The following is a 24,725-nucleotide window of genomic DNA, read 5'->3' as shown; positions in this document are numbered from 1 at the left end:
GCTTGCTTTAATCTCTGGTAAGGTCAATATCCTATGCTGGACTGGGTAGATGGCCTAGCAGGTAAGAATGCTTGTTGAATAAGTATGAGAACTTGAATTCAAATCACCATCATATATGTAAAAATCTGAGTATGGCTGCACAAGAGGACTTTAACATCAACAAGTAGCGGGGGCTTGCTGGCAGTCAGCCTAGCTCCAGGTTTAGTGAAAGACCATACCTCAAGGGAATAATAAAGAGTGAGATAATTGTCACCTGATGTTCTTCCCTGGCCTCCACATGTGCACAGGTGGGTACATCCCATGCATGTATACACATACCACACACATACACCACATACACAAATCTTTCTGACAGCATAGATTTACAAAAGCCATTTCATTTCCTGCCAGGAACCCTGAGACCACAAAGAAGAGACAGTGTCCTCAGATAGTACAATGCCTTCTCTTTTCTCAGTATCATTTTACTTATATAGTTAACAAACTCTAAAATGCTCAAATCAAAGATCTCATATGCTAAGTGTAGCCCAGTCCTATTTCTGGCATCTCAGTGCATTCTGTGCAACAAGGCTGCCATAGGCCATGGTGGACATATCCCAGAAGGAGCAGCCCCTGGTCACCGTTATTGTTCAGGACACAGTTGTGATTATTGACCAGCCTGTTGTCCAGACATGGTAAAGGAAGACTTTTTGGGAAAGATTTCTTTTGGTAAAGGGAAGGACATTGTGGCTTTCTAGTATCTTAATATCAGTCAGGAAATTGTGCTTTTGGTACCTGGAATGTTCCAGGTATAAAAACCCCACCTAAGTTGTAGGTGAGTGGGAGGCCAGGTAGATGGTAAACAGATAATAAGTTATCTTGAGGGACCTCAGTGGGGACACTCTTAGAAAGTGGGCAAAGTCCCCATTCCAGTGTGGTAGGGAGCCAAACTGCAGGGACTGGAAGAGAAAAAAAGGAAGAGATGAGCTAACAGTTTCATAAGCTGCATCAGTGAAGTCAAAGCATGTCAGAGGCTCACAGTCCAAGGATGAGCATGGGAGTATCTAGTATTTGGTGTGACAGGACATCCATGAGCCTTAGGAACCATGTGAGGAAGAGGTTTCTTGTAGCAGACATAGGGAGGGGCTTTGTGACTCTTCCAGGGTTGAGAGCTAGGACAAGTTCAGTTCTGCAAATGGCCAATATAACTTGCTTGCTTGCACATCTATCTATCGTCTATCTGTCTGTCTGTCTATCTATCTATCTATCTATCTATCTATCTATCTATCTATCTATCTATTTATCTATAGTGTGTGTGTATATATGTGGTGTGAATATGTGTATGTGTTCACATATGTGTGGGCATACATATATACCCGTGTGTGTACACATACATGTGTATGTGTGTAGAGGTCCTTAGTTTATGCCAGGTGTCTTCCTTGATTGTTTTCCATCTTATACATTGAGACAAATTCTCTTGCTGAACCTGGAATTTGCCTATTCCAGCTTGTTTACTTGGCCAGCTTGCTCAGAGGCTCCATGTCTAAGTCTCTTGGGATTATAAGCAGGCCATACTGCTCGGCTTTTATTTGGATCCTGGGGATCTACATTCAGCCTTAAAGCTTTCCTAGCAAGTACTTTATCCACTGATCAATCTCTCTAGTTCCCCAAATGATTTTTAACCAGGATGAAATTCACTTAGTATACAGACTTTAAATTTTATCAGGTTCTGAGCCATAACTCTGCTGAGTTTCAACTTAGTTCCCAGGATATACCTGTCACCCTGGTATGTGGCACCTGCTTGCCCAGAGTACTTCCCCTCCATGAATAGGGTCTCTGTGCTCTGATGAGACAATACTTATGGCATCCAGAGAAGATACCATGTCTCTCCTGACAGACAAAAGTGCAAGGATTTCTATCTTTATGTTCTTAGTATCTAATGATTTGAGACTACATGTGTAGATGTGATATGTCTTCCTCAACTAAATAGTTGTAAATGTATATATTAAAGAGTCCCCTCAAGTAATGTTTTTTGAAACTTTAAAAAATCATTTATTTCTGTATTGATAAATATTGTTCATTTCCAATACTATGTTTTACTGAAAAGTATTCCTGCTTAAAAATTAATTAATTTTACATCCCAGCCACAGTTTCTCCTCCCTCCTCTTCTCCCATTTCCATTCCCCACTCCACCCCTCTGTTCCCATCCCTCAATCCACTCCTCCTCCTTTTCTGTTCAGGAAAGGGCAGGTCTCCCATGGATATCACAAAACATGGCATATAATGTTGCAGTAAGACTAAGCACCTCTCCATGTATTAAGGCTGGGCAAGGTGATCCAGTACGAGGAGTAGAGTCTCAAAAGGCAGTAAATGAGTCAGAGACAGCCCCTGATCCTTCTGTTAGGAGTCCCACAAGAAGACCATGCTACACAAGTATCACACATATGGAGAGTGCCTTGCTCAATCCCTTTCAGGCTCCCTGGTTGTTGGTTCAGTCTCTGTGAGTCCCTATAAGTCCAGTTTAGTTGATTCTGTGAGTTTTCTTGTGATGCCCTTGACCCCCTGGCTCCTACAAAATAGTGTTTCAATAAACATGTATCTTTAGTTACTAGTTACTGGTTCCCTTAGTTTTATGAAATACAGTCTTTAAAAAAAGAGATACAGTCTTGAAAATGGGATTCCTTGGTCTAGAACTATAGACATTGAAATTCTCATTGGTATTGCCAACTTATCCCACAAAAAGTATTTTTTAATTATTAAGAAATTTTCTATTCCTTTTACATACCAACCACAGATACCTTCCTCTTCCCTCTTCCCTCCTCCCAGCCTTCCCCCAGCCCACCACCCATTCCCACCTCCTCCAAGTAAAGGTCTCCCATGTGGAGTCAGCAGAGCCTGGTACATTCAATTGAGGCAGATCCAATCCCCTTCTTCTGGCACCAAGGCTGCATAAGGTGTCATACCTTAGGCACTGGGCTCCAAAAAGCCCACTCATGTACCAGGAAAGGATCCTGATCCCCTGCCTTGGGCCCCTCAAGCAATTCAAGCTAAACAACTGTTTCACATCTCCAGAGGTCCTAGTCCAGTCCCATGGGGCCTCCACAGCTATTGGTACACAGTTCATGGGTTTCCACTAGTATGGCTGGTCACCTCTGTACATTTTCCCATCATGATCTCAATGCCGCCTTGCTTATAGAATCCCTCTTCTCTCTTGTGAATTGCATTCCTGGAGCTCGGCCTAGCACCCGACCATGGATTTCTGCAACTGCTTCCATCAGTAACTGGATGAAGGCCCTATGATGATAGTTAGGGTATTCACTAATGTAGTTACTGGAGTAGATCAGTTTAGGCACCCTCTCAACTACTGCTAGTAGTATAAGATGGGGTCATCCTTGTGGATTCCTGGGAACTTCCCTAGCACCCTGTTTTTTCCTGTTCCCATGATATCTTCATTTATCATGGTATCTTTTTCCTTGCTCCTCCCAATCTGTACCTGTTACAGCTCGAACCTCTTATTTCCTTATGTTCTCATCCTCCATTTTTTGCACACTCCATTGCCCACCCCCTCACTCCCAGTTTGCTCATGTAGATCTCATCTATTTCTCCTTTGCTGGGCTATCTACGTGTCCCTCTTAGGGTCGTCCTTGTTAGCTAGCTTCTCTGGAGCTGTGGGTTGTAGTCTGGTTATCCTTTGCTTCACATCTAGTATCCACTTATGAGTGAGTACATACCATGTTTGTCCTTCTGAGTCTGGGTTACCTCACTCAGGATGATATTTTCTAGTTCCATCCATTTGCCTGAAAATTTCATGATATCATTGTTTTTACTGCTGAGTAGTACTCCGTTGTGTATATGTGACATATTTTCTTTAACTATTCTTCAGTTGAGGGGCATCTAGGTTGTTTCCAGCCTCTGGATATTAAGAATAATGCTGCTATGAACATAGTTGAGCATGTGTCCTTGTGGTAATATGCCCAAGAGTGGTATAGCTAGGTCTTGAGGTAGATTGATTCCCAATTTTCTGAAAAACGGCCATACTGTTTTGCAAAGTGGCTGTACAGGTTTGCATTCCCACCAACAGTGGAGAAGTGTTCCACTTGCTCCACATCCTTCCCAACATAAGTTGTCTTCAGTGTTTTTTTTATCATAGCCATTCTGACAGGTATAAGATAGTATCTCGAAGTCATTTTGATTTGCATTTCCCTGATGACTAAGGATGTTGAGCAATTCCTTAAATGTCTTTCAGCTATTTGAGATTCTTCTGTTGAAAATTCTCATTTTGGCTCTGTAGCCCATTTTTAAATTGGATTGTTTGTTATTTTGATGTCTAGCTTCTTGAATTCTTTATGTATTTTAGAGATCTTTGACCAATGAATCTATTTCCTCTATTGTGCCTTCAAGAGATAAGATTCTTTATTCCATCTACTGTATTCTGTAAGTGATGCTTTCATCTGTAGTTCCTTTTCACTTACTCAGGTTTTCCATTTTCACAATTTCCTCAGTTTGTGTTTTTTATTGCTTCTATTTCCATTTTATGCTCTTGAACACTTTTGTTTCCATCAACAGTTTGTTTTTTCTTATTTTCTTGATATTCTTAAGAGTTTTATTGATTTCCTCCAATTTTTTGGTTGTCTTTTCCTCCATTTTTTAAGGGATTTTTTTTTCATTTCCTCTTTAAGGAAGCCTACCATTTTCATAAAGTTATTTTAAAGTATTTTTCTTGTGCTTCAGCTGCATTGAAGTGTTCAGGTCTTTCTGTTGAAGGATAGCTGTGTTCTGATGGTGACATATTGCCTTTTATATTATTGCGTTCTTACACTGGCATTTAGGCATGTGGATTTGGGGTGATTTATCAGTCTAGGTGATGATCTCTGTGTTTTTCTTTGTTGGATGGGTGTTTGGTTCCTTGGTTTCTGTTTCCTCTCTGGTCTTCTGGCATAAGTATCTAAGGGCTCTAGAGACTAATTAGTCTTCAGGTCCAATAGGCTGGCTCTGCTGTGCTTTGTGGGGGCTTGGGTCCCTAGGTCTGTTCTGATCACTGGTAAAGATGAAGTTCCTTGGGTTTCTAGATCCAGCCTGGCCTCCAGTAAAACTTGTGTCTTCTTCTGGGGTACCCAGGGACAAGCCTGGCCTTGGTAGAGCTGCCAGGGTTGTTCTTTTGAATGGTATGGACTGTATGTAGGCCTATGGCACCTGTTCTTTCAACTGGTGTGAACTGTGTCTAGGCCTTTGGAGTCTGCTGGAGTTCTGGAGAGGGCTGCTTGTCAACTGTTGAGGACCATTTGTTGACTGGTGAGGATAGTTGTGGCTGGTGTGGATTGTACCTCAGTGGTAGAAGTTCATTGGCATTGAGGGTGGGGGCCCAGTAGCAGCATGACGAGGGATGAGGTGGAATGGCACTGACTTGAGGAAGAGTTGTGGTGGACAATATGCAGGGATTGATATGGTTCTGTTACTAGGTAGGTCAGTCACTCATTCTGGCTTGTGTGGCCTGGGCCTGCTTGTGGGAAGTATTCCGGGTAGGAGGTTCAGCCCAAGACTGCGAATTAGCTAGGAAGGCATAGGCTTGGGAAATGATCACTGAGGGAAGAAACAAGGTAGGGGTGTAATTCTGCTGGTAAGCATGTCACTCAGCCATTCTGGTTGATATGTTTTGTTCCTAAGTTGTAGAATTCCTCTGGGATTGGAGGTAAGGGCTCAGCTGTAGCAGGGCCAGGGACAAGCTGGGATGGCATTGGCCCAGGGAAGGGTCATGGTGGGCAGAATGGGGGAGGTGTACAGTTTTACTGCTAAGCGGGTCACTCACCTGTTCTGGCTAGTGTGTTCTGTGCCTCAGTGGTGGAAGTCCACTGGGATAGGCGATGGGGATCCAAGCAGAAGCAGAACCAGGAATGAACTGGGATGATTTTGGCCTCAGAATGGTCATGGTGATAGTAATCTTACTATCTTAATAGAGACAATTTGCACAGACCAGTATATGGTTTAGACTAGTCCCACAGATGTCGTATACGTGTAAGTGTAAAATGATTATTTTCGTATTTGAGATACCAGTTTGAGCAGACCCAATAAAGAGGGAGTCAGGTTATGAAACCTCAAAATGTCTCTAATGATCTACTTTATTCAGCAAAGCTCCGTTTCTTAAGGGTTCTACTACAAGCTTGTAGAACAGAATTACTAGTTAAAGATAAAGTTTTAAAAATATATAGCATTTATTCCCTGGCATCTTTAAGTACATGGCCATTTTACAATGAAAATGCATTGGTTCTCACTTCAAAAGTCCCCATAATCTTTAACAGTACCAACAATGATGGATAATTTAAAAATTCTCTTAACTTGGAGTTTTTTTTTTTTTAATGACAAAAACAAAATGTTACATGCCTCCAAAATATAGTGGCACTGAATAAATATCACTAATTTTCAATGTCAGAAAAGTGGCATGACAAGGATAGATAGAAGAAAACCATGTCTGATACCCAGAAGAACAAACATCAAAGCCTGAAGCTCCATATAAGGCATCCAAAACTCTTGATGCCATCATCTGGGTGCCAAATCCTTGGACAGACCAGCCACTTCTAGCTCTGATGTCTGTATAATCTGTGATATCATGTTTGCTTGGCCACAACCTATACCTGCACATTTCTTTAATGGGTGTCCCATAGTTAAGACATTCCCAGCATTCGAGATTCTCTATGGCAACAAAGATTTGAGCTTTACACTTTTAAACCATGGCCTTTCAGGGATTCCTTACAGATAATCCAACTATGTCATATACTTCCTGACTTTAGTAGTTTTAGAGAACCTTGGCAAGGTGTCCATGACCCTTCAATTTTGTATTTTGTATGCTTTTAAAATCAGAATCATACTGACCATACTGCCAAATTCTGTTATAAGCTTTGACTATTTTTAGTGGCTTATATATGTATCAGTGGATGACTGAATCTGAGACAATCATTTTTTAGGTAATTTGGAGCAAGATACTTCTTCAGCATCATTTCGCTCCAAGGTTTCTCCTTTCAAATAAATTTACACTTTCACTGCTTGGAGACTTTGATGGTGAGGTGTCATCTTTAGAGTACCTTTCCAATTGTCTCTGTAACTTGCTGCCTCTGACAATTATAGCTGGAGCTTTCAACTTACTGTTTTCCTTACAAAACTGCAAATATTTCATATCTCTTTATTCTACACTATCTCATTCATTCACTTTGTACCTAAATAAGAATGCTGAGGTGCAATTATAATACAGCTTGAATGGTATTTTTCTTGAAACTTACTCTACCAAACAGATTAGTCCATCATTTTTCACATCAGCCTCATGCAAATTCTCAGGACATTATCACAATGCAGACAGATTCTTTGCCAGAAATTAACATGAATGGTTTCTAGTCCAAGTTCCCAATAGTGTCTTTGTTCCCACTGAAACCTCATGAGCCAATCCTCTACAGTTGTATTTATTTTGGTGTTATGATCTGCAAAATTAATGACATTAAGCTTGGCTTAAAGTGTTTTTCTTTCCTGCACCTTCAACCCCCTTCACATTCCTACAAACAAGTTCCAAATACTTGTGAATTCAGTTGTCAATTTAATCACAGAAACAGCCCAACTGCTCTATTCCAAGTTTATTTATTAACTAAAAGTAACTACTTTTCTTATTGCTTTGACCACATATCTGACAAGAAAGAACTTAAAGAAAGAAGTGTTTATTTTGAAAGGACATAATCTATGTAGAAGGGACTGAATAGTAGAATGCAGCAGCATCATGACAGAAATGTGCATCTATGACTCCTCAGGTCACATCTTGATTGAACAGAAAGTGTTGTACCAACAGAAAAATGGGGCTGCTATGTAAAACCCCAAGGCCTGTCCACAGTGAACCACATCTTCTATTAGGCTTCACTTCGTAGTGTGTATATTCTTCTAAAACAGTGCTATTATCTAGGGACCAAGTACTTAAATATGTGATCTTATGAGAGAAGCACTTTCAATTAATTCATGGCAGTACAGTACAAACATCACAACTCTATTTCAAGGTAATTTTTGAAGTAACAGAGGATGGATTAGGACCTAAAGAGAGATCCTCTCTTTGTGAGAATTATACTGTAGCATTTACAAAAGCAATACTTACTTGAGGCAATAAAAATGTAATGGCAGAGTAGAGATCATTTTTATATTTTAATACTATAAGCCTGTTCATAGCTGTTTTAAGTTTTCACTCTATCTGATTAACAAGGTCCTTCAGAATTTATCAGCTTACCTGAACTTGTGAGAGAATAAGGTAACATGCTTCACTTACATATTTTTCATGAATCATTTATTCACTAATTTTAGAGTTCTTCACTAACAAGCAATTATGACTAGTTACTGAGCTATATGGTAGGATTTTAAATAGTACTGCATTTGTCCTCATCTTATGAGGGAACACACATACTAATGGTGAAGGCAGATATAAGTCAGTGATTACAACTATTATTTATGTGAATAACTACTATAAAAGAGGAAGAAGAAACTAATTTGCTCTTTTTTACTCATTAAGAATCAAAATCAAAACTAACTTATTTTTGTTCAGTAAATATCAACAGTTAACAAGTGACTGTTACATGCTAAATTTACAATAAATACTGAGTGAATACACAAGTGAATACAATTTTGAAAAGTAAAAGTTTCACATAGAAAGTGAGTAAAGGCTTAGGAAAATGTTTTTGTTAAGAAAGAATAACATGAGCAAGATTTATTCTACACAGATAAAATGAACGATGTTTGTGAGCAACTACTACTTGCCAGCAGTAGGTAAATAGTATCATGCATCACGTGTGAACAGTTAATTTTTGAAAGGCTCTTTAGGTTGAGATTTTGAATAACAAATGATGACAGTCTAGGTAAGTCACACATTATTTTGGAAGTAATAAAAAAATGAATGATTTTCAACCTACAGGTTGAGTGCTTGTCTGGGTACTTTGAAGTGGAAGAACAAAATACAGAATGATTACTTTTCAAAATTTTATAAATAGCTTTTAAACATTGTAGCAATAAAGATTTCTTCTTTACACTATAAAACAAAATTTTCTAGAGATGTAGATGATTTTCTTTACACATAAGTAATTATTACCTTGAAAAATTGTTGTTTCATACCCGGGACAAGCTGCCTTGTAACCAAATATGCTTTATGCTTTTGTATTTTTTTCCACATAAATTTTTGACAATTTAAAACTTTGTATATGAGTCTAAGGTTGTGTGGGTATTCCCTAACATTCCCTTGAATAGTTAGTGTGGATGACACTAATGTCCAATTATGTAGAAATAAGAAATACTTTTTAATTGTTTTATTTAAAAATTGTTGTCCTGAATTTCAAACCCAGGACTCCCACATACTAGGCAGGTATTGTATTCACTATGCTATAACTCTAGCAGGGCTTTTCTCTAATAAGATACAAATGCTCTGGGTTTAAATATTACTTCCTAAGTAATGTGTAAGGACTTCTGGCCCAGAATGGTTGCCATCAACTTACCATAAGAATGTCCTTAGAATATATTACCTGTTGCTTATAATATACTTTCTGATTTTACTTGTCTATCCTACAACATTGTAAGAACTAGTTCTTCATGTGATGACTCTTTAGGCTCAATATCTGTAGTATCCTTGAGCATAAAAGTTGTCTTTAAAATATGGAAACTTATGAAAACTTTCAGATAAATGGTATTTGGTGTAAAAACAAAACTGAAGACATAGAAAATGAGACTAAAGCTAACAAACATAATTTTGTTTTCATAGTAGGACAAACATTCATAAGTTAGCTGAGGATACACTTATGATTTTAAAATGCCATTTTATGACCGATATTTCACTACATGTTTTTTCTAGAGGACTACAAAAGAGCATGCCCTTATAGATGTTATGACTGCCCATCACGTCTCTAAAAGGTGGTTGTATATTTCTACAGTAAAATAGTTGTCATGTTAATTTTATGCAAAATTAAGAATGTATTTTCTCTTTTTTATTGAAAACTGTGGTGGTATTGAGTTCCCCAAAATATTGTGCACCCTAATAAACTTATCTGGGGTCAGAGACAGAACAGCCACTAGATACAAAGGCTAGAAAATAATGGCACTCATACCTTTAATCCTAGCATTCCAGAGGCAAAAATCCCCCTGGATCTCTGTGAGTTCAAAACCACAAGGAAACAGCCAGGCATGGTGACTCCCTCCTTTAATCCCAAGAAGTGAGCCTTTAATCCTAGGGAGTGATGGCAGAAAGCAAAAAGATACATAAGGCGTGAAGACCAGAAACTAGAAGCATTTGGCTGGTTAAGCATTTGGCTGGTTAAGCTTTCAGACTTTGGGGCAGCAGTTCAGCTGAGATTCATTCTGGATGAGGACTCAGAGGCTTCCAGTCAGAGGAAACAGGAACAGCTGAGGAACTGGTGAGGTGAGGTAGCTGTGGCTTGTTCTGCTTTTCTGATCTTGCAGCATTCACCCCAATACCTGGCTCCAGGTTTGTTTTATTAATAAGACTTTTTAAGATTCCTGCTACAGAAAACAGATTCTTCACTTATACAATACATCACAAGACAAGTTTATCCTTCTTCCTCTTTTCCTAGCTCCCTCCACGCACTTCCTGTCTTCACCAGATTCCTCTTCATTCTTTCATTTTCTCTTCAGAAAAGAGCAGGCCTCCAAGAAAGGACAGTCGAATAGCACAAAATAAGATAAAGTAGGACAAGGCAAAAGCCCTTCATACTGAGGCTGGACAAGGCAACCCATTAAGAGGAAGAGCTCCAAGCATAGGCAAAAGAGTCAGAGACATCCCCACTCCCACTGTCAGGAGTCTCACAAAAACACCAGAGGGTCTGCACTTGCCATTTTAGTCTCTGTGAGCCCATATGAGATCTGCTTAGTTGATTTGGTGAGCCATGTTATTCTGGTGTCTTCCATCCCCTTTAACTCCTACAGTCTTTCATCCCTGTATTTTGTGGGGTTCCTCAACCTGTGAGGGGAGGGACTGAATGGTGCCCTCAAATTTATACTCTCTTTACATAATGTCTGGCCGTGGGTCACTGCACCTGCACTCATCTGCTGCCGAAGGAAGCCTCTCTGATGATGGATGACTGGACAAGGCCTCCATCTCTAGTCTATCCAGTCTCCAGTTCCCGGTCATTCAGGCAGTGTACGACAGGGCTCCCTCTAGTGGTGGGAGCCTCATGTTAAAGCAAACATTTGTTGGCCACTCCCGGATGTTCTGAGTCACCATTTGCCCCAGCATATCTTGCAGACAGAACACATTGTAGGTGAAGGATTTTGTGGCTGGGTTGATGTCCAGGTTTTTCTTTCCGTAGCATGCAGAGTACCTGTTGAATTTTTGGTGGAGGAGATCCCAAGGAGATCCCTAAACAACCCAGGCTGATGCTAGGACAGAAAGTTGCTCTGTGAAATCTAACAACGGGCCCCATTGCTGAGAATAACTTCCACACAGCTCATTGAACATAGAGAGCTTGAACTGGTGTGGGCTTGGAGCCTTCACCCCATATGCTTTAGTCTTTTTGGCACAAAATTATTTAGTCTTAATAGATGAGCTGAATAGTTAACAAAATGTGCTTATTTGGACTTTGACTTATTTGCTTCCTGAGTTTATGTTCATCACTTATTTAATTTTCCAAAGCTTTATGATAGAAGATATAAGGTTTAAAAGCACTATTTTGGCTCACAATAATCATATAAATATTTAAATAATGCAAGGAGCTATATTTTAGTCACAGATACAATTATTTATAGGTAATCTGTTAGAAATTTTTATCATGGTGTTGACCTTTTTCTTCTAAGCAAAGGGCACATTTTACAGCTTTCTGAACATGTCTACTGAAATACTTTAAAAAAATTAAAAAGTGGTGACATTTAGTTTTATTCTAGTTCATTACCATTACCCTCCCGTTGCTGACTTTTAGATACTTATACTTAGAATTACATCAATAGAGAAACAATGAAGAATCATATCTTACATAACTGAGTTTTATTGAAGTATTAAATTAACAATAAATGAATTGGAGAATTTAATGATTTCTCTTAGGGATCTGGTAAAATTCTGAAAGATCCACCATAAATACTCAAACAATAAAGACATAGATATTTGAGAAAATTTCCATGAAACTGTGGTCTTTGTGTGAAAATCTCATTGCTTTCACAGCTGTCACTGGCTTTGAGTGTCAATTGCTTCCCAGTTTCATTTCCACATCCTCAAAATATCACAAACTATGGAAAGAACACAAAACAGAGAATAATTCTGATTTTGAGCATCTTCTAGATGTTGTGATTTCATTCAGAATGTAGTTCATTCCCCACTACAGCAATACATTTGCGGCACTCATTGCCTGGCTTACAGCCTATGGATTAATGCAGCTGTAAAATTAACAAAGCATGTGATGCTTTCTATAAGCATGCATCCAACTATGCACATGCTGTCCTTTTCTCTGCAATGAATTCAATGGAGTTAGACATAAAATTTAGTGCATTTCATAGGCTGTTTGACATGGATGAGAAGTCACAGTTCAGAATGAGTCTTTCATTATACTTAATTGAATGCTTGGATTCTGTCAGAAATAATGAGAGATGGGCAGATATTTGACGAATGTAACATATAATTCCTTCTTCCCTTCTTCTTTACTCTAGTGGTCCATCCTTGAATGTTTTATTCACTTGATGAATCATTTCCAGGCAAAAACATTACAAATATGGCAGACACTATAGCACAAAAATGAGAAAAAAATGATCAAAGTTAGAATATCCTAGATAACCTTATTTACATCCTCAAATTCCATCAACGGAAGACCAATACACTGCACAGAAAATGATAATCATTTTGAGGTCTCCCTAATATTGTGAATTTATTCAGAATTCAGTTCTATTCCCATTACACTAGTCTATTTAGTAAACTCACTTCATAGCCTTGCTTTCATCTATACCCATGCTAAACTAATGTTTTAAGTTTTGCTACTGTCATATTTCTTTTTTAAAACTACTTGAATAAATTTCAACTTCCACTCTTAAAGTGAAATTATCATTCTTCTACTGAGAAAAGAAATTGGCTATTTTTCATTTGGGTTTCTTTTGCTTGACATAACATTATTATTTATCCATTTCCATTTTAAAACATGAGATACATAACTTAAATGAAACATACATGAAAATCATGAACTTTTGCTTAAAATTGTGATATTTAAAGGGTATGAACAGTAATTTTATTATAAATATCTTTAAAGTTCCATATGCAAATTTTTTTTTTTTTTGTATTTTCAAGACAGGGTTTTCTCTGTGTAGTTTTGGTGCCTGTCCTGAATCTTGCTTTGTAGACCAGGCTGGCCTCAAACTCACAGAGATCCACCTGGCTCTGCCTCTTGAGTGCTGGGATTAAAGACATGTGCCACCACCACCTGGCTTCCATATGCAAACTTTATACTTGCAGAAATACAATTATGTTAAACTTGTAATGTAAAATTACTTTACTTTTTTCTATTGTTTCTTTTGATAGATAATTTCTGTATTGAAAGCACTTAACTTTGTTTTCCTTCACAATTAGGTACTTTAAAATTTTGATATTCAGTATTAAATCTTATTAAAGAAAAATGATATTTTCTGAATCTGAAAGTAAATTCCAGTTCTCTTCAATTGCTTACCTAATAAAATAAAATTTTTGAACTCTTTTTAAATATCCATTCTTTATCTATCTTCCAATGACCTTTTTTTTTGGCCTAATTCTCAAAAATCATTCAACATGTAAACATTTTTACATTTCTATTAGATTAATAAAGGTTATTTGTAATGTTGTACACCAAGAGAGCCCTGCAATTTCTCTGATGTGTGTGTGTATGTGTGTTGCAAATGCTAATATTCTTATCTGATATATATCTATTTCAATGAGCTTAACATAGCCCCATGTCTGTCTTACATATATAATCTTGTATTTATGATACAAATGACCTTTTGTGTGAAATATGTTTTATACTCTGGAGGTTGTTACAAAAGTCATATATTGGTACACTGTGGTGTTAGAAAGACTGATATAAACATACATGAATAAAATATTATGATCAAAGTCAGTGGTATTTTCTGATTCAGAAAGGAAATTCCATTTCTCTTCAATCCAATTATTTGTGATCGGCATTGTCTCATACAAAATATGTGAGTAGAGTGAAGGACAATGAACTGTCTGTCCATGACCAAACATAAAATTTATGGAAAAGAGGAAGCTGTGTTTTTGAACTGCAGTTAAGCATAAATAATGTTTTCTCCATATTTGCTAGTAAGTTAGTTGATTTTTATCCCTGTGTGAGAATTACATTTATTAAGCAATAGTTCTAAATACAAAACCCAACTCTTTCCTTTAGAGATCAGACAACATTCAGAACAACACAATTAATGTATTTAAGACATTGATCTTCCAACTTTCTTTTATGGGAATTCTAAAGTACCCATTTCTCTGTATCTTTTAGACATGCTTTGCAAACCTCAAGAATCCAACATGTATTTGTATGGGTTGATTCATTATGGTAAAAGGTTCTACTTAAATCTCATGTAATTGGACAATGAAAATGTTTCTTATTGAAAGATAGAAAGCCCGCCGGGCGGTGGTGGCACACGCCTTTAATCCCAGCACTCGTGAGGCAGAGCCAGGTGGATCTCCGTGAGTTCGAGGCCAGCCTGGGCTACCAAGTGAGTTCCAGGAAAATCGCAAAGCTACACAGAGAAACCCTGTCTCAAAAAACCAAAAAAAAAAAAAAAAAAAAGAAAGATAGAAAGCTCTGAAACTATAAGAATTAGCTGTTTGTCATGGTAACTATAATTATTAGTGTCATAATATATAAATGAAATCTATACCCATGGAATGTTGCTTTAAAATCCAAGATCATAATGGTCTGGGGCATCTGTTTACTCGAGAAAAAAAGTTGAAATTCTGAGCTATTTAGTGTATATTAAAAGCTACCTGTATTCATTACCTACTGTACTATAACATAACTCATCGTTTGTATGTGAACCTTGTTATAATGAAATCAATCAAGATAGAATCTAGAAAAAAATCCTGATAATTTCAAGCAGATGGGCAATTTTGCAAGTGATATTTAAACAGATACTGTAGTAGATGAAAATCCACCTAAAAGCAATAAAACAGCCAATGCTTTTAATAGAAGCAGGAAGCCAGTAATAATTCTCCAGTCTAGAGAAAGGTAAGTTGCTATAGGATAGTGCTTACTGCCACAATGAAAAAAGTATTACTTGTTCTGGAGTATAATTTCTCACTATTCATTTTTGTTAGGCTGAAGTCAATGAGCAGAGGAGGCTAGGAATCACAGCCTTTAGTGATGAAAACATTTCATGTACATAGTAGATAAGAAAGTCCTTCTGAGTACAAGAACAAATCCTTGGAAAACAAGCATGGGAGAGTATGGAAAGTATAGGCTACACTACAACTACTACACTCAAGCAGTAGCATGAAGTCCCAGGACATATGATAATAGCTCTACAAATGTGTGATAACTGGTAGATTTACTTCATGAAAGACACATATTATAGTGAGGTACGAGGGAGCCATGCTTCTGAGAATGAGTATGGAGAATCAGAATGATTTCCAGGAAGGGGTTCTAACTCAACTTTTAATTAATATTTTAAACTATTTGCCATAATAATGGAAATTATATAATATATCTACACTTAACATAAAAAAGAGATTTTCTAACATTTATCCATAAATCATGTGACATGTATGGTCAGCAAGGATTTATAGTCCAGAAAAATAGTCTAAAGTTACTTAGTTTGTTTCCAGACTTGATGCCTACTTTCCCAATTTGCTGATATCAAGTATCACATGCTATTTTATCCTCAGTCCTATATATACAATGTCTCTGTAGAACAAATGTGTCCTTGGTAGAAAACTGAAATATTCTATGTATGTCCAACACTTTTGAAATAATTAAAATGAGAATAAATATCAGGCAAATATTCAAATTATGACATTCTAGATAGCAACTGTTAGTACAAAATTACTGCTTTCTATTTTGATTTTCAGAATTACCAAAATTAGTAATAAATTCAATATTTATTTCTATAGCGGTCTATCCAGCAAATAGAATTTTTAGTTCCAGCAATAGAAAGAATTAATAATCAGTAGACTGTATGATTCAAGGGTTTTTTTTTTGAAAAGATTGTTTGGAAGCTCTGATGGTCAGATGTTTCAATCTACTGTGGCCTTGAAACTTTCTCCAACGTCAGAAGCATGAAGGATTCCCCCCCAGCTAGGCTTTCTGCTTTCTACATGCCCTTATTTGCATCATGTCTCTAGGCCCAGATGCCTGATTTATCTCAAGGATGACCCTTGACATAGTGCCTTGCAAACACTCTTCCCCTGCTGACCACTTGGTAATTAAGTAATATTCCCTAGTTATTTCCATAGGGCCATGCTGCCACTAACCCACCTTTATGATAGGAGTGTGCAATTAATGCAAATTAGGATTTGTCCCCAGGCTTCTCAATCCTATATATTTCCTATACTCTGGAGTAAAGTTGAGTTGTCTCACTGAAGTCATCTCCCAGAGGCCTATTTCCATTGTATCCACAGCTGTTTAAACCCTGTTGCCCACTTGTGCTCCCTTCACCCTTGTGGACCAGTGGACAATGTTCCCAAGGAAGAAGGAGACCCACAGAAAATGTTGGTTTTTACTTTTTTTGGACAATTGGTTGATTAATAAAATAAAAATTTTGAACTCTTTCTACATATCCATTCTTTATCTAACTTCCAATGACCCATTGTTTTGCCTAATCCCAGCACTAGGGAGGCAGATCTACTCAGGTAGATCTCTGTGAGTTCAAGGCCAGCCTGGTCTACAGAGTGAAAAAATGATTTTTAAAAATGATTTATTTAAGTGGGAGGTGTTCTGTAACATGAAATTTTTTTATTTTCCTATTTAAAACTATATCAAGTCAATATGCAACAGTGTTATTTAATATTTAAACTGTATTGCTATTCATAAGGTATGTTTTTAGAAAAGAAATCTAATGATAAATTCTGGTAAACATGCCAGAAGAAATGAAATAACATGCCACTGTGGTGACAATACAAATTAGTATAGTCATTAAGAAAATCATTGTGGAGTTTCCTTAGAAAATTAAAGATAGAGGTACTATATTATTCAGATACGCTATTCCTGGGCACATACTCAAAGTACTCCATATCATGCCACTGAGATATCCATTCATGGCTACTGTTGCTCCACTAATGGGAGTTATGAGGTGGGAATTATGAGCCTCAATGTTCACCAGAAGATGAATGAATAATGAAAATGCGGTACTGCAACTGAAGTTTTCTCCAGTCTTGCCCAGCCCCATGGACCACTCAGCCGCGTTTAAAATAATCACTCAGAAGCTTATATTAATTAAAACTGATCGGCCATTAGTTCAGGCTAACTACTGACTAGATCTTACACTTAAACTCAGCCGATTTCTGTTAATCTATATGTCATCACATTTTCCATGGCTTTACCTGTGTGTCATTACATGCTGCTCCCTGGACTGTGGCCTGGTGTCTTCTGACTCTGCCTTCCTGTTCCCAGAATTCTCCTTGTCTGTTTACCCTGCCTATACTTCCTGCCTGGCTACTGGCCAATCAGCTTTTTATTTATCAACCAATCAGAACAACACATTCACAGCATACAGAACATCTCACAGCATGGTACATACAGAGAACACATTTTTTCAGTTATCTAGAAAATGGAAACTATGAAATATTCAAGAAAATGGATGGATATCAGTGTTATATTAGGAAATGTGACCCATATGTAAGAAGACTAATTCTCTGTGTTCTCTCTCATATGTGGAATCTAACTTGTAAAAGTCTAGTTGTATATATATTCAAGTGAGAGTAAATGTGAATAAATACTAAAAAAATATAAATAAAAGAAGCAAGAGATGATAAAAATAGCAGCAGGGAAGAACTATGGTGAGCAAAAGGACACACAGGTCATAAAAGAAGAAAAGGGACTGTATGAGTTTGATTACAAGGAGACATCAGGAAGGGTGGAGGTGAGGGTCAAAAAGATATCTACTAAATCACCTTTTTATATGTTATATAAATGTAATCAGTATCTTGTATTATGATGAAAAAACCAACACCATCAACAACACAAAGTCCTATAAACAGCTTAGCCAGATGTGGTGGAGCTTGCCTGTAGTCCTAACACTCAACAGGCTTAAGCAGGGAGATCCTAAGTTCATAGTAACAGACTGAGTTTCATGCCAGCCTGAGCTAAGCTATGTACTGAGATCCTATCTCAAACAAACAAACAAACAAACAAGCAAACAAACAAGCAACCATTTAGGTCATCTAGACAGAAGGGCATCATTGTGTGAAGGCAGAGTTCAACAGAGGAAGGGCTGTGTCTGTTGGTATAAACCCCAATAGGGTGTAGGTAGGGGTACCATGTATCATAAGGACAAGTTCTACCTGTTGCAAAAATTCTACGTATTTAATAATAAATACAAAAAAATTATAAAAATACTATAAAAAAATTTTACATGCATATATCTTTAGTTTATAGTTTACTTTCATATAATGATTTTCTGATATTAGCTAGTAGTCTACAGAATGCTGCAAGGTAGACATACATTATAGCTATAAAAGATGGCCAGTATTGATGCTATCTTGCAACTGAGGTCCAAAAATGCAACAAGCTTTTATAAAACCAAAGCATCAAAAATGAAAATTTTATTTTAAAATAAATTCTTTACTTTTTTTAGAATTGTAGTTCCATATTCATAATGTAATGCTATATTCCTTATTAAATGAAAGTAATTTAAATAATAAATCAGTATAATTGAGAAATTGCATTTAAAAATATACTCATTTTTATATTTATTTTATTTTACTTTTTATTTATTTACATTCTTACTGCAGTTTCCCCTCCCTTCTTTCCCCTCCAATTCCCGTGAACTACTTCTCTGGTTCTTTTCAGAAAAGGACAGGCCTCCTATGGTTGTCAACAAAACATGGTGTATCATAATTATAAAATAATTGAGTATATTATATTTCCCAAAGGCAGGTATATTTATCATCATGAAAACCCTAAAAGTAATTTAATAAGACTACTTTCTGGGTGAAATAAAGATTCTTAAAGTGTACACTGAATTGACAAATGCATATTAAAATACTGGAGCTTATTTTTAACATGTAACTCATATTGACTCATGAGAAATATTGTAACATTTTAAATAATACATGCTCTAAATTGTCTATATGAAATTCTGATTTAGATTCAAGCGTACATCCAATGTATTAGGTGCTATCACATGTTGCATCCATTAAATTTTGGTGACAACTTGTGATGGAAAGAATGACATATACTTATTACAGCTAAAAAATTAAACCTTTGAGAGACAGATTACCTTGATGAAATATTTTTCACATAAAAGACAATATTAAATCCTAGCAATTTTAGTTCAATCCTTGTAATATTTTAAAATAACTACCTACTTAAAATTATTTATTACATACCACTGTTAGTCAATTTCCTTAAAGGTATTTTTCTTGTTGTATAAAATGTCAGAAGTTTGACACTAATATTACTTTATTGCACTGAATTATATAGGCTTAATGCTAAATCTAGTAGTACCTACAGATACATAATTTTATTAACTTGATATTTCACAGTTGTATATGTAGTTTCACCATACTGTTTCTTTTTCTTAAATATACGTACAGAAAATTTTTCAGGAATATTCACCAGTGTAACTTCTATTGTGAAATGTCCATATCCGTACTGTAGTTTCTTAGAGACTAGTTTTAGTTTCACTATGGAAACACACGCAAGGCCTTGTAAATTTCCATGAAAATCTTTATCATATTTTAATTGAATAATTAGGAAAGAAAACTGATACAACCACTAATGAATTTTTAAATGTTCTAGACAATAAGTATTTTAGGTTTTGTAGACCATATAATTTCTGTTGCAAACATTCTATTCTACTTTCCTAACACAAAAGCACTTAGAAGTAAGGAATCTTTGTTGCTTTTTAATAAAATATTATTTTTTAAAGAACATGCCAGTCATCTAGCTTTGGCATAGAGCAGTTAACTGTCAACTCTTATAGTAGAGTCAGGGAGAGTTTGTCTATACAGGGCTCAGGACAAACTATGTAAAATTTTTGTGCTTATCCAAACTGACTAGATGTTCTATATAAGCCATTTGAATACAAATAATATAAATTTTCATTTAGTGTTCTGAAAATGGTTCACATTTAGTAAGCCATATCATATTAAGCAAAATATTTCAAAAAAATGTTGCTTTCGATATCTTCTTTAGTTTTCCCCCAGTTCTTATATTCATACAATCTTTTTTATTCTGACAGTTCTGTCATAGCTCCAAGGCCAGATACATCTTCCCCACTGAGTTCTCTCTTGAGTAAACTTCACAGCTGGAAGTGAGAAATGTTCACCTTTGATAATGCCCTGAATTCTGTATTCTTAGATCTATTTTTAAAAGTCACTTATTTTAATGAAAAAAACATTAGAGAAGTTGAGAACAAATAAAGCAACTATCAGTCTATTGAAACAGAAATACATAAAGCTGAATGATGCTAGCATGAAGGCTTATAGTATATTTAACAATTTTTTTGATAAGACTGCCATTTTTCCTCTAAGGTCTGTCTTAATTGACCTAAAAGTTCTTCATGCGAGTGGAGAAATGGCTCAGCATGTACGAGCACTGGATGCACTTGCAGAGGACTACAACACACTTCAGTCAGATCACAACCACTGTAACTCCAGTTCTGGGTTTCAGATACTGCCTTCTGACCTCCTCCAGCATCTGTACACATGTGGTACACATATACACACTCAGACACATATACATACACAATAACTAACAAATAGATAGATAGACTCAATCTTTAAAAGTTATCTAATATGTTGGTTTGAATAAAAATGGCCCCCATAAGCTCATAGGCTCATGCTTAGTTCCCAATTGATGAACTGCTCAGAAATGATTAGGGGGTATGGCCTTCATGGAGGAGGTATGGCCTTGTGGGAAGAGGTGTGTCACTTAGGGTGGGCTCTGAGGTTTCAAATGCCCATACCAGGTCATGTGTATCTCTCTCTGCTTGCTGCCTTATGATTTGGATGTAAAGCTCTCAGCTCCAGTACCAGGCATATCTGCTAGCATGATGATAATGGACTAACCCTCTTAAAGTGTTATGCAAGCCCCAATTAAACACTTTCATTTTATAAGAGTTGCCTTGGTCATGGTATCTCTTCACAGCAATATAACCATAACTGTGGCATCTTATAACATATTCATAACCATATTTTCTTACCTAGTTCTATAGATTTTATTTAAAAGTCAGCAGACCAGAGCTCCTTTCAGACTATTGACTACTTTATTTTATATGCTTCCAACTCCAGCATCCATTTAAATATAACATCTTTCCATATAAATGTTATTGAATGAGCCTTACATAACTTTAGAATATTCCTTTAATAATATGTGATAATGATCATTGTTCAAATCAATATATTTTGTTTCAAGTTATGTTTTCTTTTCTTTTGTTTAAAGATTTATTTATTTTTTAAGCATACAGTGTCTTGCCAACGTGTATCCCTGATCTCATTACAGATGGTTGTGGGTCACCATGTGTTTGCTGGGAATTGAACTCAGGACCTCTGGAAGAACAGCCAACTCTCTTAACCACTGAGTCAAGTTATGTTTTCTTAGTATGCTTGTTAGCATGAGATGCAAATCTTTGATCAAGCATTTTCCTTCTGTGTGACAATGGATTGCTAGTTGGGGGAGCACTTCTCTTTTAAAGGTCACATCACTTTAAAAACAGGTCAGAGTTGTACAGATCATCTCATTCTGATAGATTCCACACTTACCTGCATACATTTGTTCTGCTTTGAGAAACAACTCTCATTTCACATGTAGTTGATGTGGAGAATTAGAGTGGGAAATGAAAAATGGAAAAGAGGGCTGGAGAGATGGCTCAGAGGTTAAGAACACTGGCTGTTCTTCAGGAGGTCCTGAGTTCAATTCCCAGCAACCACATGATGGCTCACAACCATCTATAATGAAATCTGGTGCCCTCTCCTGGTGTGCAGCCATACATGGAGGCAGAATGTTGTATACATAATAAATAAATAAATCTTTTTTAAAAAAAAAGAAAGAAAAATGGAAAAGAGCAATAAGTATACATGATTATTTTATTAAAATGTGAAACAATTTACACCTTGTATTTGTGGTGCTATAAATGCACTTTTAAAATACACACTTTTCCTAGCAGTTAACCTTTTAAGTTGTCACACCATTTCAAATGAATAACTTCTTTCTTGGATTATGTGACATTGAAATAAGAAAAGGATGGATTTGGATGAGAGATAAGTTTTTTTTTAATCCAAGTGTATGCAAATATTTGTTTAATAAAATTGATAAGAAATTGATTGAAAACACAGGGAAAATAACCAAACAAATTTCTAGACATTTTCCATTATTTGCTATGCCAATTAAAAATGTGTAGTTAAATTAAAAAAAGTTTATGCTCATGGCTACAGTTAGAATAAAAATGTTTTCTTCAAATAGGATGAAATAAAATCACTTCCTTCATTATTGATTATAAGTTTTGGGATATAAATTCTAATAGTAGATACTGTGGTTCACTGAATATATTTTATGTCAATAGAATTTATCATTATACTAGTTGTGGTGTAAGCTAATAAGAATTCTCCACATTTTATAGAGCATTAAAAGTACAAACTTGTTTGGTTGCTTTATTTAATCCTTGAAACAGTCCTGTAAGTCAAACAGACTTAATAATCATGTTCATTATCATTATTTTTTTGTTTTCTGAGATAATAATATAATTACATTGTTTGTACCCTTTCATTCTTCCCTCCAAACCCTCCTGCATACAAACCTTGCTCTCTTTTAAAATGCAGGGCCTCTTTTTCTTTAATTTGTGTGTGTGTGTGTGTGTGTGTGTGTGTGTGTGTGTGTGTATTAATAAACATATAAATACAACTTTCTCAGTTTGTTTCTTGTATGTATCTGCTTTCAGGGCTGACCATTTGATATTTGATAACCCCTTTGTGTGTTCGTATCTGTGGAAGACTATTTCTCCCACTCTCACCTTTAGTTTTTTTTGTAGTACTTTGTCTAGGATTGAGGCTTTGTTATTTTTTTCCATCTTCCATATTAGTGTATCTATTGATACCATCCATATTAAGGTCATGTTTAGGCAATCATTTTGGTGAGACTTCATGGGTGTAGCTTCTCTGACATTTCTGAGAGAAGTCTACAGGTAACTCCTTAACCTCTGGCCCTTACAACATATTTCCCTACTCTTCCTCAATGATCCCTTAGCTTGAGTTACAAGAGTTGTGTTGTAGATGTATCAGTTGAGTATAGGCTTCACAGCTGTGAATGTTGATCAGTTATGCTTTTCTGTAATGGTCTCCATCTGTTGTGAAGAAAGGCTTCCTTAATGAGGCATAAGGATTAGATTTATCTGTTGATATAAGGATAAATATTTATAATATTAGTAATTATGCTGATTAAGTAAAGTAGTGGTTTTAGATTCCCCTTCACAATCCCTGACTTCACTGCCTGATATAGTTGGCTAGATTTCTAGTACTAAGCCTGGTTTAACTGTTGCAGATTCAGTTTTAAATCTAATTTGGAGAAATATTGGTTTCTGTCAAAGTAAATATACCATTAATACACCCTTAGCTTAATGTGCCATGCTGGCAATTATTGTGGTTCATAGACATCATAGCTGGCTAGAACTCTCTACCAGAAGGAACCATGCAAACTTCCAAATAAGGGAAGAAATTAATTTTTTTAATTACACAGAAAGTATTTTGATATTTGCAAATATTATCAAATCAGCTTGTACTAGGGGTGCCTATAGCCCATTTGACCTAAAACTAACTGAAAGTACTTTAAAATACAGTATATAATTTACTTCAAATTAATAAACTAAATATAAAGTAGTTTGGCATTCATGTCATCAATATATAATGAATGCTTACTTTTTCCTCAAAGGCTTGATACAATTGCCTCAAGTTAAAAGTATCAGAGACTTTTAAAGTTCTAGTTGCACTTTTCCATTGTCATGAGCAAAATGGCATAGTTAAGAGGAGCCAGTGTGAGTTCTGAGTTTTCCAGCATATCCTTTGATTCTTATCAGTTTTTCTTGTTTAAATTATTACATGCCCTTCATTTTCTCTGATAGATGTTTCACTTTGGATGAAACATGTAAGATTATCCTGCTAACAACAGAAACTATCTCTGCTTTAAACATAATCTCAATGGCTTCCCTTCAGTAACTAGCAGTTATAAAGTAGTAACTAGACATTTATGTTTTGATACAGCTCTGACCTTTTCCTTTATGTCTTTTCACACTCATTTAACAATTCCACTGTTCCTTCTAGAATCTTGTCATTTTGAGTGTATTGATCATGATTGTCTTTTTTAAAATTTAATTTAATTTAATTTTACAATATAATTTAATTCTACATATCAACCACAGATTCCCTTGTTCTCCCCCCTCCCGCCCCCCTCCCCTTCTCCCCAGCCCACCCCCCCATTCCCCTCTCCTCCAGGGCAAAGACTCCCCCAAGGATTGAGATCAATCTGGTAGACTCAGTCCAGGCAGGTCCAGTCCCCTCCTCCCAGGCTGAGCCAAGCGTCCCTGCATAAGCCCCAGGTTTCAAACAGCCAACTCATGCACTG

At 36.3% G+C, this 24,725-nt stretch overlaps 1 pseudogene; it reads left to right on the top strand.

The window, feature by feature from the left end:
• Positions 1–579: 579 nt before the first annotated feature.
• LOC131900081 (FMR1-interacting protein NUFIP2-like) overlaps positions 580–24,725 on the top strand; it is a 129,602-nt pseudogene continuing 105,456 nt past the window's right edge.

The sequence above is a fragment of the Peromyscus eremicus genome, chromosome X (genome assembly GCF_949786415.1).
Source record: "Peromyscus eremicus chromosome X, PerEre_H2_v1, whole genome shotgun sequence".
NCBI classification, from domain to species: domain Eukaryota; kingdom Metazoa; phylum Chordata; class Mammalia; order Rodentia; family Cricetidae; genus Peromyscus; species Peromyscus eremicus.
This window is presented reverse-complemented; position numbering and strand designations above follow the sequence as displayed.